We start from the raw sequence: 17,164 nt of genomic DNA, 5'->3' as shown, positions 1-17,164 counted from the left end.
GGCCGGGCTTGGGCTCGGGCCTGAAAAGTTTATGTTAATAAAAAGTAAAAGCCCGGCCCAGCCCGGCCTGATCCCGGCCCGGCCCAGCCTGAGCCCGGCCCGACCCGGCCCATGAACAGGTTTAATCCCACCCCATTGTAAGTTCAAATCTTGTGTGAATGGTGTGAGTGTCCAAGGCTGCATACAGCCTTTCTCTATGTACATGGGTAAGGCTGCATTCATTGGTTACACGGCTATAATGCTCCTGAATCATTTACCAAAAACACTAATGAACGCCCCAATGCAAGCTACCGTGGTGGGCCTTCCCCCAAGAAAAAATAATTTAATATCTTGTGGGCCAATGGCCCACGTATCAGACATTAACCAGATAAGAACAGATACTACATTTGATCTTAGCAAAAGGCCGAGAAAGGTATGCTTTCTATACCCTCTCTAGTTTGCTTTTATAGTTCAGTTGCGCCATGCTATGGATACCAAAATCAATGCCTTGTTACGTAATCAAACTTGGGGGCTGATTCCACCCAAGCCTAGTATCAGTTTAGTGGGGTTTAAGTGGGTTTTCCGCTTAAAACACAATCTAGATGGATCCGTTGCCTAGTACAAAGCACGTCTAGTTGCAAAAGGCTTCAATCAACGTACTAGAGTTGTGGACAGTAAAGTCCACCACCATTTGTGTACTTGTTTCTCTAGCTATTTCAAAAAAATGGCTCATCCTCAGCTTGATGTGCAAAATGCATTTCATGGGATTCTTGATGAAAATGTTTATATGTCGTAGTTCCCTGAATTCAGTGATCCTCATCATCGTCACTTTGTATGTCGCCTTCCGTAATCTCTGTATAGGCCCAAACAAACCCCACAGGGTTGGTACTCTAAGCTAAGTTCATGCTTAGTTGACTATGGCTTCACAATATCCAAATCAGATTCTTCTTTGTTTATTCTTCACCGACAACAAGACCTCATTTTCCTTCTAGTCTACGTTGGTGACATTTTCTTAATGGATTCCAATTCTGATATCCTCTTAGCCATTGCCAAAAGAATTCTCCGGTATTATCAAAAACACACTTGACTACAGGCTATGTCTCACACCTTCCTCTTCTTTACGTCTCCGTGCCTTATCTGATGTGGGCTGGGCTGACTGTCCCGATGACCACAAATCTCAAGAAGGCTATTGCATTTTTCTAGGCAACAATTTGATATCCTGGTCATCTCATAAGCAACCCACCGTTTCTAGATCAAGCACCGAAGCGGAATACAGAGCTGTTGCTATAGCCACTTCTGAGCTCATTTGGCTCGAGTCTCTACTCCAGGAACTTAGCGTTCCTGTCTCCTCCACCCCCGTTCTTTGGGGTGATAATATTGGCGCTACCTACCTTTCAGCAAACCGGGTATTTCACGCCCACACTAATCACATTGTCAGGACCTTGTCACCTCTCGTTCTCTTGAAGTCAGGTATCTCTCCAAGCTTTGTGTGGCATCTCTCAAATTTTCTTTAAGCTTTCAGACTCCCATTGGCTGTTGGAAACTTCGCACCTGATCAACAAGGAAGACCACTCGTTGCATCAACTATTAGAAATGCTCTTACATAATGTCATTCTGAGGTGTAGGACCGTCTAGGAATTGTCTTGATGATCAGTCATAGTAATTGGAAGTGGAAATTTTACACCACATCAATTGATGTCACTGAAGTTAATGGAGAGAACATTCTCTTGGAATTTCTAAGGTGCTTTGGCCAAGGATCTTACCTGTCGACGCAAAAAGATGTCCAAGGGCCTGAAATGTGGTCCTGGCGGCGAAGATTCTGACAATTAAGTCAGCCGAGGGGTCGAGGTGATAGGAGGGTAGGAGCAAGTGGAAAAACAAGAGTGCGTAAGAGAGGTTTCCTGTGGTCGGCTATCCGTACTTATAGGCAAAGGTCTCTCCTGAAGGCGGCGTAATGGACTTTCTGTAATGGCTCTGCTATCTCTGCACGTTGGGTGTTATTTAGGCTAGAACCATTAAGGCAATGACCATGTGGCCGAGCATCACTTTGTCATTACTAGAGACGTGATTGAGGTCGTAATGACGAACTCACATCTTCACCCCACAACGCCAGTACATTCCCGCCTTGTATTGAGAGCATCTCCCGAAGATGGCATCATCAGTTCTGGTACCATCGGGAGATGTTTCAAATACATGGCGGGTTCAGCACAGGCTTAGCCTTGCCTACGCTTGGCTGGCGAAGTGAAGGGACATGCTTGAGCCAGGCCCGCATGCCAAGCCTCCCTTGAGTATCGGTAGCGCAGTGCCGGTCCAACACTGTCCCCATGAGCAAGTGTGCGCCCATGAGGAACCCTGGTAGCCATGCTAGCCGTTAACCAGGGCCGCCCCGCAAGGGGATGAAGGTCTAGGAGTGCCAAGGTTAGGCACCCAAGGAGGTCGACCACCCCTCCTCAAAGAGTACGTTAAGCTTCTAGTGGTCTGCCTGAAGATGACATCAGTTCTCCCAAAAATCTTACAGGCGAAAATGACGGGCATGTCCCTAACGTAAGCCTGCCAAGCGTAGGCAAGGCTAAGCCTGTGCTGAACCGTAACAGGCTCCCCCACTCAATCCATTGTCGTCCTCGACAATGGGTCTTCCTCGTGAATGGGCGTCTGTGTCCCGCGCCATTCACTTCCTTGCCAGTTCCAGGGCTCGTCTGGCTAGCCCGGGTCTTGCCTATATTGGTGTCCATTTATGGGGACGGAACCATTTCACCATGCCGGCCTGCCTGGACTTCACCCCTTGTGTCGAGGTTACTCAAACCGCGCAATGGCTATGCCGTTGACTGTGAAAGAAGGGCCCTCGAAGAAATGTGTGTGGTGCTTCGCGGAGGTCCGCCCCATGTATCATCTTACCTCAAGGCTCAACCGTCTTCATGGTAGCTTTTCTGTGATGCTACCGAACACGTTGATAGGTCTACTCCTCATGTTGGCGATGACACGGGTACCCTTTCACCATGCTGGCCTGCCGACTTCACCTCGCCCTGCGCGGGTTACTCAAACCTAGCCATGGCTTATGCTCTCTGGGCCCTCGAAACTACGCTTCGCCACGCCGACTCGGGCTACATCTTCACTCCGAGGGGGCCCCACTGCTGCTGCCTCAAGGAGACCTGACCGCTTCAAACGCGAGTGTGGCAACTTTTACCCATGAGTTGCCGAACATGCACTCGCCTTGTGATACGCTTCTGCTGCTGCAAGTGTTCCACCTGAAAACTGAGCATGTCCACCTGAAACTTTGCCGGTGTAGGGCCGCCATGCTCCAACGGCTAGCGTAACTGCATTCCTAATAAGGCCCACGCGTCTGCCCCCGCATGAGGACAACAACCAATGCGTCTGCACCCGCAAGGGAAGCTGTTTTAGGGTCATTGGAATGGGAACGCGAACATTGAATGGCCTCTTGATAGGCCTGATAAACAATCTGCTCCGATAGTGTACCCACATTCCTATCAAGGCTCACGCGTCTGCCACCGCATGAGGACAACAACCAAAGCGTCTGCAACTGCAAGGGAAGCTGTTTTAGTGTCATTGGAATGGGGACACGAACTATGAAATGGCCTCTTGCCAGGCCTGATTTGAATTCTGCTCGATCCTGGGTGGAGGTGACTAGGGACCGCACCCCACAAAATGCTGCTTGTCGAAATGACCGCTTCAACTGGCTCTGGGCTAATCTGCTGAAAACCAATTGCTGTTGCAATTAGCCAACTTGCTCTGATACCAACTGTCACGGGGGTAGTTCTACAGCGGAAGAAACCCGTGCGGCGTCCTGGCCAAGGCAGGCCAGGACAAGCCTTTCTGCGCGTAGAGGCTAGGAGTTGCCCGATGGGATGGCTCCACCAACGTCAGTAGCACTGGATCATGACCTCAAGTCCAATGGCCGGGGCACTCTCCTGGCTCAGACCGGTCCATGGGAGGCGCCGCTTACGTGCTAAAGGGGGACAACCATAATGGAAGGCGACCATGCGCCGATTAGGTGACCTGGCACCGATGTGAAGGGTCTCCTGTATGCCGATGATGACAGGCACCTGTGTGCCCTGATGATAGGCAACCGCTTGGGCCGGAACACACCCGTGCGCTAAGGGCAACGGGGTAGCTCACTCAGCTTGGGCAAGGGGCTGGCGAAGTGAAGGGACATGCTTGAGCCAGGCCCGCATGCCAAGCCTCCCTTGAGTATCGGTAGCGCAGTGCCGGTCCAACACTGTCCCCATGAGCAAGTGTGCGCCCATGAGGAACCCTGGTAGCCATGCTAGCCGTTAACCAAGGCCGCCCCGCAAGGGGATGAAGGTCTAGGAGTGCCAAGGTTAGGCACCCAAGGAGGTCGACCACCCCTCCTCAAAGAGTACGTTAAGCTTCTAGTGGTCTGCCTGAAGATGACATCAGTTCTCCCAAAAATCTTACAGGCGAAAATGACGGGCATGTCCCTAACGTAAGCCTGCCAAGCATAGGCAAGGCTAAGCCTGTGCTGAACCGTAACAGTGGGGCGTTGTGGGGCGGAGATGTGGTCTCCGTAATGACTGCGATTATGGCTTCTCATTAAGTCAAAGAGGAAAAAGTTGGATTCACTCTCTGAGGCATGTGCAATATGCCAATATCCAAGCTCGCAGATTCAGTACACAATACGCAATAGTAATATTATGAATTTTTTTTATCAAACATGAGATATCATTTGAGCAGCTAGATGAGGTTGAATCTTAATTGTTGAATTTTGGCACGTAATTTAGTGGTTGGATCACGGCACACTAGTTGGATGTAGTCTCTTGATAAGAGCTAATCTCTTTTTCCAAGGATAACACAACTTTGCCAAAAGTCCCACATCGAGCAAATACGAAGGATCGAAGTTCCTTATCTATGCTTCAGCAGCCAGAATTATCGCCGAGCTCGGTAGTGTGAGCTTGTAACCCGAGCGGGGGCATCAAAGTGGTCGAATGTTGGTCTGACTTCGATGGACAGGATCAGGCGGAGTAATTTGCTGGCACGCCCGTTCCAAGTAGGGAGTTGAGCCATGGGGCTTGAGCGTAGGCTCTCGGGTCTCTGGGTTCTTAGAGCGGAGGGCACCGCGTCAGGCTGGCTTCACAGAGCAGCGACAACCTCCCGCTCCCATCGGTGGAAGGATAACGAGTCGGTGCTCCGATGATCCACTAATGTCCTAGGGGTCAATCCCAATCGGACGATCACTTTTCTTGCCCCGACTCCGTCAATTCTGTCCAGGTTCAGCTTCCCGTCTAAAGTCGGGGTTTTTCAAACTTTGCCTATCTTCTGTATCTGCAGTAAACTCCATTGACAACATCGGCTTCTGGGAATTTGGAATAATCCCATGATTCCTTTAATATAAAATCTCTTGTTGAAAGTTGCATATAATTCGTTAGGTCTTTCAACAGATCCTCATTCCTCGTAAGAGTCCCTCAAACTATGGGCAGTACAGTAGATTCAAATGCTGTTAGTCTAAACATGAAACTAGCAAAATCAGAGTGAGATTAAGAATTAAGACTGTTGTTTCTAAGGTTAAATTGACTATTTTTAGACTGGATTTTAAAGGCTCATGAATCATTTGAGACTTTGAATTGCGGAATTAGTAAGGTTCATGCATCAGAGTCCCTTTCTTTAAATTTTCTATGCAAAACTTATAATCACAGCCAAAGAACTTGTTTTCCAAAGCTCCCATTAATTATCTTAAAACTCATCTTCGTTGAGAGCTGATACTGCCATCAGATCTATTCACTGGTTTATTAGAAAAAAATGCATTATTGCCAGTAGACACTGGCTACAATTATTTGCTGAAATTCTATTTTAACAACTAGATAATTTAGGGAATCTGGAGACAAGTATGCCTAATTGCAGTTGTTTCACCATCAGCTGGTTACCTCAAAGCCCATGTGGCATATTTGTGGTGGCAATGGTCCAATTGTTTGCTTCAATGTTGTATGTGTTTCTTAGACACAACTGACAATTGTCCTTATTTTTCTCTCTTTATTTTTTTCCTTAAACCGCCATTGATCTTCTCACTTTTAAGGTTTAGGCCATTCAGAGGTCTAAGACTTTGTCAATTGGGTTCTACTTCTATCCATGATTTAAAGCCATTCAGAGGTCTAAGACTTTGTCAGCCATTCAGAGGTCTAAGACTTTGTCAATTGGGTTCTACTTCTATCCATGATTTAAAGCCATTCAGGTGCTGGTTCGATTCTGAGAGCAGTCACTTGTTCAAAAACAGTGCCAAAAGGTTAGTGCCATATCCAGTCCAACTCTGCCAAGACCCCAGATACCTGGAACCAACATTCGACAATGGCCTTACTGTGGACTTTATTTGCATGTAAAGAAAGAATTATAGCCATAGTTCTGCCATACCCCTTGACCATGTAGATTTTGAGGTCAGATGAGCTCAGGGCACATGAGTTTAGATGGGAGCACTTAAGAAGAAAGGCATACATCTGAGTTCTTCTTTCCCTTCTGAAGAGGATGGCTGAGGTTCTGTTCTGGTGTTATCAATGAAGTTTGTACTCAATTCCCCTATTCAAGGTGATCCAGAGGCAGAGTAGCTGGCAAAGATTACTATGAATAGCTTAGTGGGCTCTTTAGTTCTCCAGTATTTCTAAAGTAGGTGATCCTCTGCATAGGGCCTTGGATTTATAGGGGCACTGAGGAATGAGCTTCATCTTGATTCTTGAACTAAATCTTATCACTACCCTATAAATACTACTATACCATCCAAATGAAAAGAAGAGATGCATTTATATTTCCCCCAAGAGAACTACAATGTATCTCAGAATATAGTTTTTTGGGAGCAAAATGGCATTGAAGCAGTATTTAGGATGAAAATAAGTCTAGTTTTTAAAACTTACTGTCAAATGCAATGATTTCATTTGATGTATGATTAATTCAGAGGAAACCTCCATGGTGGTATGTATAGTAACTGTATAATGCCATTTCCATATGGTCCAGTGGGAATTCTGTTTTCCTCAAAGATTTTACAAGTTTGCAGTGGTATATATTATAACCAGTTTTGTGTTAGGTCTCATCACAAATCATGATAATGAAGGTAGGTTGATTTCTTTCACTAACTCATTGGATCCATTGCATAACCCATTTAAGAAATTGTCAATGGCTGATGTATATTTTCCTTGCTGCAAAGTTCTTGTATGTTTTACTCTGATTTTTGTTGTTGCTGTGCATTTGTTTGCTCTATTCTTTTTGGTTGTATGCCAAGTATCCATGGTGAGATAATGCATGGGCTAATGAAGGAAAACATCCAACTGAATGGGAAGGTGTTTTCATGAACTCGTCTCCGATGGTTATAGCACCACCAAGCCATGAAGCTGCAATTTCTAACCGTTGGACCGAGGCAAATGCATTTCCCGGGAGTTGAACCACCGGAAAGGTATGAAACTGGAAGAGCATTGACCAATCAAAACCCTGTAAAATTTTATGAAAACCACCTGATTGATCACCACTTTTATGATACCAGTCAGTCGTAAGTTTTTCCAGCATCATAATCAAACCCTTGATTGATAGGCACTTGCGTTGAGCTCAACTTTGGTTGAAAGACTCCACATGGGAGGTGCAATTTAGATGGGCCCAACCCAAAATTTTATGTCTGCTGGTGCTGGACTTAGATTTTCAGTTCCTGGGATGGGCCCAGGCCCAATACGTCGAGTTTTCTCATTTTTGAGAGTATACATTAAACCGAAACAAAAATAATCAAAATTTATGAATTTTATAAATGCAGAATAAATAAAGAACCGACGGACTTGTTATAACCAACTTTAAAACGGAAAAACATTAAAATAGGTTTGGTAGGGGAGCGCCAGGCCCGTGCAGTATTGCAATGCAAGGGCGACGCATGGAAGCCCGAGTAGCAAGCTACTGTGATGGGCCTTCCCCCAAGAAAAATTAATTTAATATCATGTGGGCCGATGGCTCACGTATCAGATATTAAACTGATAAGAACAGATACTACACTTGATCTTAGCCAAAAGGCCGAGAAAGGTATGCTTTTTCCAGTCTCTTCACTTGCGTTTTATAACTCAATTATTCTTCCAATATTCCTCTACATTACCGATGTGGGACTAGAACCAATTTCCACTTCTGCCATCAAAGGAAACCATATCCAAATTTTGAGTTCCATAGTCCACACTACTACCATTGCAACTTTTAATGGCCCAACTAGATCATTCATCTAGTAGGACCTACTTTGAGTTCCATCCCACAAGGCTTTTCCCCACATCAAAAGAAAAACAGTGCTCTTTATCTGGTGATTCCCTATAGAGAATTCTTGGCAGATCTTTGTATCATGGGTTCTGTTCCAGAAAGATCTTCTCCAGTTATGTTCTTCCCTTTCAATGGGTTAAGTTGCTTTTTGCCATAACATCTGTAGGTGGGTGTGGAGCTTTTAGCAGTCATCCAAGACTGAATTCTATGTTCTCACTATCACAGCACCATCTACCTGTAAAAACAATTGGATCGGCCAGAGGAATGTTGGGAAGGTAAAGATTTCCTATCAATAGGCATTGCCCTCTGGTTGGAATACAAGATGATTTCCAATTTGGCCATGCTGCTCATACAATTTGGGTTTCCTCAATCTACCCAACTCTTCATCATCTTTAGTTCAAAATTCTCTTATTTATATAGCACATATTGTTACTAAGAATTAGAATAAACAGTCGAGTGGCATTACCTCAGCTGCCTTGTACAGACGGACAAGACATTTTATAGTACTGTAACGTCCTTAATGTGTTTGTGTCCCCATTGGATTATTAGAGTAATTAAGTAATCAAATCTGTCTCAAGTTTACACAAACATGAGTTATGAAAATCCAAAAGGAAGCTATCCAAATCAGAGCACCCATTTAGTAAAGAAAGTGCAACAAAATTCCTGTAAAATAACACAACAAAAAATTAAGACCATCTGATCCGTGATAAATTTTGGAACTCGATTACAGAAAAAAGAATATTTAAAAGAGCCCAACAAAGAATGAGAAGTGAAAATTTTATGAAAATAAATGAGTCAATCAGATCTTCTAATTATCTATATAATCATGAAAACAACATATTACTATCAAATGACATCAAAAGAAGACTTAGGATCGACAAGTAAATGTATTACGTACTCAACAAAAAATGAACAACCTAAAAAAAACTGAATTGAAGAAACCGAACCGAAAAATCTGATTAATTGAACTGATCAATTTGGTTTTGGTTTGGTCTCAGTTAACCTAAAAGAAAAACCAATGGTTTAATTTATATGCATTATATATAAACACATTATATTTACAATTATCTATTTATATCATATATTTTTATATTTATTTATATATATTATAAATATAAAAAACCAAGAAACCAAATCGATCAAAAACCCAATCGATGGACTGGTTAACCGAATAGTTTCAATTAGGCTTCATCAGTTCACGAGATTTTCAAAAACCAGTGCTATCCATGCCATTTGATTTCAAAAAAGAGCCCACGATTCGGTTAACCCAACCATGAGCACCCCCTACTACTTACTATTACCAAATTACTTGAACACAAGCTGCACAAGAGTTGACAAATTAAAACAGAAACCATGCGATGTTCTTAACATTATAGTTCATATCTTTCTGAACTTTCACAATTTGAGACTTTGGCGCATAATTTGTCACAACCCGAAGAGGTAGCAGTCTCGTTGTTAAAATCAATCACAATCCCATTTGTGATCTTGACTGATGCTGCTTTTCTTCAGTCTGTCAAATGCATTAGATACTCAAACCAGAATTTATATGCAAGACTGCAGATGACTCTTGGATTGAAAATGCTGAAGAAAAGGAAACAACTCAATAGGTGGCTCATCCAAGAAGCAATACTGTCCAATTGTATACTTGAGGATTAGCTCGATCAAAAGTATTTTAGTTTTTCCTTCAATTTAATAAACTCAATAAAATAAAAAACCTTCTGTGATATAGGGTAGCAGCCCATCTCCAATTTTCAAATGCTCCTTTGAAAGCTGAGGTGAGATTACCATTCGAAACAAATTACCACAAATATGGAGATGAGAGATGGCTTGTGATGAGGGGTAATTTGGTCCTCCCAATCATATAATGACATATGTAGCCTTTGGATGACACCTCAGCATTAAGTAAGCAAACCAACTCAGCAAGTTAGGTTGGAGCACCTCACCTAGGCCGATCTCCATCTCGGCAAGGCCAAACTAGTAGGACCCATAAGATTATGGTGACCTATCCTAGGAGTCGGCCAAGTTTTAGGAATCCAAGGCGACTTGCAAGGAAGAACCCGCTAACTATTTCTCTCTCAACTCTCAAAAGAACCCATAAACCTCTCCGATTTAAGCATCGGATTGCCCTCCCCAAGTAAAAAGACACCCAGCCACTTTAGTTTTCTTCTCTTGGAGAACATATCAGCTTTGGCCTAGCACAACTTGGCCTTGACCAGAAAACATCTGAATCAGAGTTTGAGTCAACAGACACGAGGGAGCAAACAAAGACTTTCATCTACCAAAAAGCAATGAAAACTTATGAACTGTTTTAAAGCAAACAAGGCTTTCTCTGAATTCTCAAATCTTTTTTTTTTTTTTTTTTGGGTAAACATGAATTAATTTCATCGTTCTCCCAAAAGAAGAATTTTCATTGAAGAACCAACGGGGGAGAACCCCGCTACATGCAAATATTTAATCTGACTAGAGAGCACAGAGCTTATCAAAGCAGAATTAAGGAAACTCAAAAAACCAGGTGGCTAGCTTTAAGGTAATAATTCCTGCTTTGCCAAAGAAATGCTGGCGCCCGCCGATTGCTAGAGAGGGGGACGAAGTGCCAAGACACCTGCTGAAAGCTAGACACTTCAAACCGTACGTATATCATCGAAATAACTTGGATCTCCACACGGACAATTGGATTTGAGTTTGGACTATTCGAAAACCAGTTGAAGAGAGCGATACAAGTCGGAATATCAGACTCCAAGATATTCCGAACTTGGAATATCATCTTCAGACATAGCAGCCAACAAAAAAACCAGATGATACGCCAGCGTTTTGCCCAATTGGAAGACTCCATTACAATACAGTAAAAAGCCAGATATATGCTTACAAGTACGATACCGTAAAAAAGAGAACTAAGCATTCGAGGAAAAAGTAGTTTGAAAATAAAGATTTGTTCAGGGCTTCTCAGCACTGAGAAAGCCTTTCAAAAATAAGCGTATGCCGTTGAATGCGACGAGCACACGGTATTCTTTAGTAAAAGGCGAAAGAATGGTTCGCTCTGCGCTCACCACACGGCTCCGTGAAGAATAATGCAGTCTGAAGTAAAATCTTATATAAAATCTGTGGCCAATGAAGTTATCCTCTTACGTCCGACATGGGATTTAGGGAGGAGAGAATCGAATCAACTCCATCAACTTTGGACTTAGGATTCAATCTACTTATTACTAGTTGCGTTCAACATCCACTAAAGACAGAAGTGTTTCCATTAAACCAGGTTAAGTCACTACACATACAAAGTCACAAACTAACTACCACTATCGGTTTATCGCTATCAGGAGCTAAACCAACTCTGAAGAAGCCACAATCATATACGCTGCTAATAGCTGAAGCTTGGACAGAATTCGACTTACAGCTACAAATTGAGTAGGGCCCAACCCAAACCCAAGTCGCGGGCCCAACTTCAAAAGAGTTGGGACCAGAAAGCCACGCAAGAAAAAATTGAGTCCTGGTTGAAAGAGCAAGGGGGAGATCAGCGCCTACCGCGCAATAGAATAATGGGCGACCTGATTCTGGGCTCTGTTAACATGCTGAACTGAAGAAAACTGGATCGAACTGATCCCAGAGCAGATCCACATCATTAAGAATGTTCCCCACAGAGAAGAAAACTCTCTGTTTCTTCAACTATTGACAGCACGAACAACTGCAGAAGTATCAGACTCAAAAAGAACATGAGATACCTGCTCAGAATTCAGAAGCAGCTTTCGATTACCCACAGCTTTAACCAACTCCCCCTTTTGAGTTTCAGAGATCGCAGGCGACTGCTCCTTGCTTGGACTCAGCAATGAAAGCTACATCGCATTTACATTTACCAAATTGGAGAAAGGTTGATGGATAGTAGTCTAGTCTGCTCTTCCTCAATCAAATTCTTAAGGTCCAGATAAAACAACTTCCCCATGATTAGTATCTACAGGTTAAAACTAGTAACAACTTGAAGATTTATCTTAAAAAATAGAAACCGTTTTCAGTTTTAATCAGAAGCGCTACAAATTCACATTCAACAACAAGTGGTTAGTCGAATTAAAACTTGAATTTAATATTGGGTAGGGGCCGCGCGAACGCGTACCCCCGCTACCACAAATTATGACGTACACTCTCCCACTCGGGGAGATGTTAGGCGGGCACCCCTCCCTAGTGCAATGAAGGTCGCCAACCTAGGCCATGGGCCTTCTTGATCACCCATCGACCCCGTCCAGGTAAGTATGTATTTCTCTTATCCATTCTCTCTACTAATACCTCCCTCTTTCACTTGCTTCTTTTCTATCTTACCGATGTGGGACTTAAGTACATCCTCCCTCTTGCATCCCACATGATGATGATAGTGGGATCTGGGCACCCAATGACATCAACCATGTCAAAAATCATGAATTAAATAATGTTCAACCATCTTTGTGCATAGTTTTTAATTTGTTTTTATTATTTTGATGTGAAATTTTCCTTGACTGTCCAATAAAATTGAAGTCACACCCAATTGTTTTAGTGGGTCCAATTCTTGAAGGCCTTGTTTGGTTGTTTTAGTGGTTCCTATTGACTGCTTTTCCATGTTTGTTTTATTTGAATTCGTGTGGGATATAAGGAAAAATCACTTTCTCTATTAATTACTTACCTGCAGGGTGAGTAAACAACTTTTCTATTGATCAAGTGAACTTGCCTTTCTAAAAAATGAACAAGACTATTACTTAAGTATCAACAGTACACAATACGAATTAAGGTTTCTCTCTATACATACTACGTGATTGTATTTACACGCCTCGTAGGCTATTATCATGAGCAACCCTTTTTCTGTTCTCTTTTTACATAGTTTATACACACTATATCAAAAAGAGGCAAAAGATGTAGAACATGATGTTTGATAATCTTGTAGGCTAGATCAGTAGCAATGCTCTGGCTTATGAGCTCTCTTTTTCTCTCTCCCATCAAAGACTCCACCCTAGGGAAACAACTCTATGGACTTTGACACACTTTGTGATCACAGGTCATTATAATCCTCGAGTCTTTCAATTATTTCCTCATTGCAGATTCGAGTCATATGTATATATGTTGTATGCCAACAACTTAAAATTTAAAAGCAAAATTTTTCATGAACATAATAACTATGTCCTTGTATACACATAATGCTGATACTTAATTGACCCCAATCCTTACGTTTAGTAAATAGGAACATTTGACAAAAGGTAGAGAAGCCATGCCAACCCTAACCCAGCCTGATCTCAACCAAGCTTGCACCCCTAATACATTTATAACCAAATTTTAATTAGGCTTGGTTTAGAAAGATAAAAAATACAAATATATATATATATATATATATATATATACATACAAAATAATACAAAACATAAGGTTTTACATTCTATATATTTGTATTTGTACTTTTTTCACACCAAGTTGAGGTATAAATATAAGACAAGATCAGTGGACCTCACAAGCTTTGTCCCCTGCTCTATCTGATTAAGGTACCACATTTTTTTTTATCACATCGTTGATTGGTTATCAATTTGTTTCTCTTTCTTTTTTTTTTGTTTTGCATATATATCATGCCTCTTCAATAACCATTATTGTATTCTTTTTTTTATCCAAAACGATGATATATAACACTAACTAACAAAACAATTACAACTTCTCCACTGAGGAGACTCAGTCATGTCTTCTACCAAAACATTTTATAATATTTATAGGGGGTTATTTAGGTAAGTTTAAAGCTATATTGGCTATACTGTCAACACATCTATTTGCTTCTTTGTAGCAATGAGAGAAGGTAACATTTGGACATTGGCTAATAAGCTGCATAGCGGTCTTGAAGAGAATTTTCATTCCCAATTGGGTGATTTTTCCTTGTTGAATAGTAGTAACAGTGGATAAGGAGTCTGATTCGATGATGAGAGGAAGGAACTCTTTTTGAATTGCTTGTCATAGCCCCTCATGAATAGCCCATAGTTTTGCCATTTCAATTGAAGCAATGCCAATGTTGTTGAAGTATTCTCCACACCATCGACCCTAAAATCTCTGAAAAGACCAGCAGCTAAGCGCGCCATTACTGAGTTTTGCTTTGATGCTCCCTCTGTATTGAGCTTAAGGTTGTGTTTAGGAGGGACCCATGTAATGCATTTCCAAAACCTGATACCACTTTGAACAAGTGGGATTAGCAGCAAAATATACATGTCAGTAATGTTATTTATATCCGACCACATGAATTTGATGGATATTTATTTCTTTCCAAATATTCCTAGATTTCCAAATGATCCACAGCATGACACAACAAGGATAATGTGTTTTTGGAGTTGATTTTGTAAACTATGAATCCAAGATTTAAAATTGTGAGGGATAGGCATAGCTATTGGAAAATAGGTCCATATATCTCTGGTTTTTGGACAATTAAAGAATATATGGGCATGGTTCAAAGTATCGATACGTTTCTGTATATCGAGAGAGGTATATTGATACTTAGATACACACAGAAATGTTATTTTTTTGGTTTTTTTTTCAAAATTTGATTTTTGGAGAACTAAAAAAGAATATTTTGCATTAAAAAAGAATGGGATAAAATCCTGTAAACAGATATATTGGAACCCAATCAAGCTTATCATATCAAAATTTTGAACCTAGCATATGGGTGATGTCTTCATTTTGACTTGACAAAGAGAGCATTTTGGGTCAGCTATGACATTCCTATGGTGCAGAACTATACCAGTGAGGAGCTTACCTATAAGACTCATCCATATGAAATGTTGGACTCCATCGGAGCATGGGAGCCTACCTATAATTTTGGTTACCACGTTATAGATGATTAGAGGCTAATAGGATGGAATTGGGTGACCTTTTTCTGGGTTTTTCTGCTTCGGGGTTAGAATTATCGAAATATGGGTCATTTCCGTAAGAATTTTCCCTTATTCAAAAATTTCCAAAATGGTGCGAGTAATGGTCCCAATGTTTTATAAAACAACATTTCGCTGTAAGGCCCTGGGATTTATTCTTGAGGAAATTCCAAAAGGCAACTCTTATCTCTTCTGCATTGACTTCTATAAACAAATCGTCTATATTGTTGGAAACTGATTTAACAACAATTTTTTTTTTTTTTCCTAAAGGCTTTATATCCATTGATTTTGATCATTTTTAATACTCTTCCAAATTGGGAATGTGTGCTATTATGCTTTAAAAACACAAATCATAAATCTTGAACTTCATCCAAATGCAACCTGATTCTTGATTCTACCTACTTTTTAGATCAACAGAAAGTAACATTACAGGCCAGCTTCATTCAACACATTCATAAGATGATAAACCACGCTCAGAAAGCCAGACTCGATTGATTTTGATCAACATGATAATACCCCATACCAGTCATACCCCATGACCAGATTTATGAATTATAAGGTCAAATCTTGGAAACAGCCTTTTCTATATGTACATGGGTAAGGCCTGATATTTACAATTTACAATTGGTATGTATTTTAGTTGGAATATATACCTACCTGAATTGTGTTTAGTTTCATCACATGTCAAGTTAATGAAGATGGGTTAGATTTCTTTCACTATTAAGTATTAATAACCCTCATTCGAGCTCTATTGCATGCCCCCTTTCTAGAATTTTGACCTGGTTTCAATCCCAATGTTGGTGGAACATGTAAATAGCAAATGCATGTATTTCCCTTTCTGTGGAACTTTTCTGAGATGTAACTCTTAGAGTTCTATTTTCCATGTATTAATACAAATGTATCATTTAATTTTTCATTTCCTTTTCTTGGTTGTAAGCCAAGTAAATATGGTGAGCTTATGTATACATAGGAGTGTCAACGGTATTCTAAAATCTGATTTCGAATTCAATATTAAATATAATCATATCGAATTTGGATAATTCGAATATCTAATCAATTGAATTCGGATATGACCTGATTTGACTTAATAAATATCCGAATTCGACTGATTATTTAATTCTTATATATAATATATAAAATATTTTATATAATTTATATATAATTAAGTTATATAAATAATTTATATATTTATATACTTTATATCAATAAAATATTTATTAATTATCTAAAATAATTAATTAATCGAATTCGAATTGAATATTCGAATATGATCCGTTTACACCCCTATATATTCATGGAGAACATCCAACTTAAAGGTATTGTGTTTTCAAATTGATCGATGTACTAGCTATGTGTCATCTCCAAGGCTTTGTTTACGGTTCATTTTGGTTCAATTTTATCATTTTATGAATCAAAGCTAAGGTGGAAGAGTTGAAACCTTTCCCATTAGAATTAAAATTGTGTATGGGAACTTTCTAACTTGTTCCTTATTATTATTATTATTATTATTATTATTATTATTATTATTTTGATAAAAACCAGAAGGGACTACACAAGACAGGGGGTAACACGTCCCCACAAATAGCTAGAATAAATGAAAGCAAAAGGCAAAGGAAGCTTACAGATATTAATTGAAACAAATTTTGGTTTAGATGTCTGGGCCTCTTGGGCTTTATGAGTCAATCAATCAGCAGCTTGATTCGCTTTGCGGTAGACTTGCCTGTAGGTGGTACTTCCCTTGCATTTCTCATTCAGCTCCCAACAGTCGAGAATGGTCCTCCTAAGGTTCCACAGGGCCATTGTCACACAGTTAAGATAGGAGATCACGAGCTTGGAATCGCCTAAAATAATTAGAGGGAAATCCCTAAAATTCATAGCCAAGTTATGGGCTTCCAACGCAGCCCAGGCCTCAGCCTTATTAATGGAGACAAGACCCAATTTACAGGCTTTGTAATCCAACACCCCACCAGGGTGGTTTCTAGCTAGAGTAACAATGGTGCACAAGCCCCTATTATCACAAGATGCATCAAAATTAATCTTAATTGTTCCAATCTCAAGGGGGTTCCACCTAACCAACTTAGAATAGTTAGAGCTATGCT

At 40.9% G+C, this 17,164-nt stretch overlaps 5 non-coding genes across 5 annotated transcripts; 1 reads left to right on the top strand and 4 right to left on the bottom strand.

Annotated features, from left to right (window-relative positions):
• Window positions 1-229: 229 nt before the first annotated feature.
• LOC148791151 (U2 spliceosomal RNA) lies at window positions 230-416 on the bottom strand. The gene has a single exon (XR_016078019.1). It is a non-coding gene; the product is annotated as a U2 spliceosomal RNA (small nuclear RNA).
• A 4,470-nt stretch (window positions 417-4,886) lies between these two features.
• On the top strand, window positions 4,887-5,194 carry LOC148791150 (signal recognition particle RNA). The gene has a single exon (XR_016078011.1).
• Window positions 5,195-7,803: 2,609 nt separating this feature from the next.
• Window positions 7,804-7,999, bottom strand: LOC148791149 (U2 spliceosomal RNA). Its single transcript, XR_016078017.1, has one exon. It is a non-coding gene; the product is annotated as a U2 spliceosomal RNA (small nuclear RNA).
• A 3,157-nt stretch (window positions 8,000-11,156) lies between these two features.
• On the bottom strand, window positions 11,157-11,273 carry LOC148791148 (U5 spliceosomal RNA). Its single transcript, XR_016078013.1, has one exon. It is a non-coding gene; the product is annotated as a U5 spliceosomal RNA (small nuclear RNA).
• A 1,024-nt stretch (window positions 11,274-12,297) lies between these two features.
• Window positions 12,298-12,457, bottom strand: LOC148791147 (U1 spliceosomal RNA). Its single transcript, XR_016077988.1, has one exon. It is a non-coding gene; the product is annotated as a U1 spliceosomal RNA (small nuclear RNA).
• Window positions 12,458-17,164: the final 4,707 nt, after the last annotated feature.

Source organism: Nelumbo nucifera, chromosome 6 (assembly GCF_055504915.1).
Source record: "Nelumbo nucifera cultivar China Antique chromosome 6, China Antique-T2T, whole genome shotgun sequence".
NCBI classification, from domain to species: Eukaryota; Viridiplantae; Streptophyta; class Magnoliopsida; order Proteales; family Nelumbonaceae; genus Nelumbo; species Nelumbo nucifera.
This window is presented reverse-complemented; position numbering and strand designations above follow the sequence as displayed.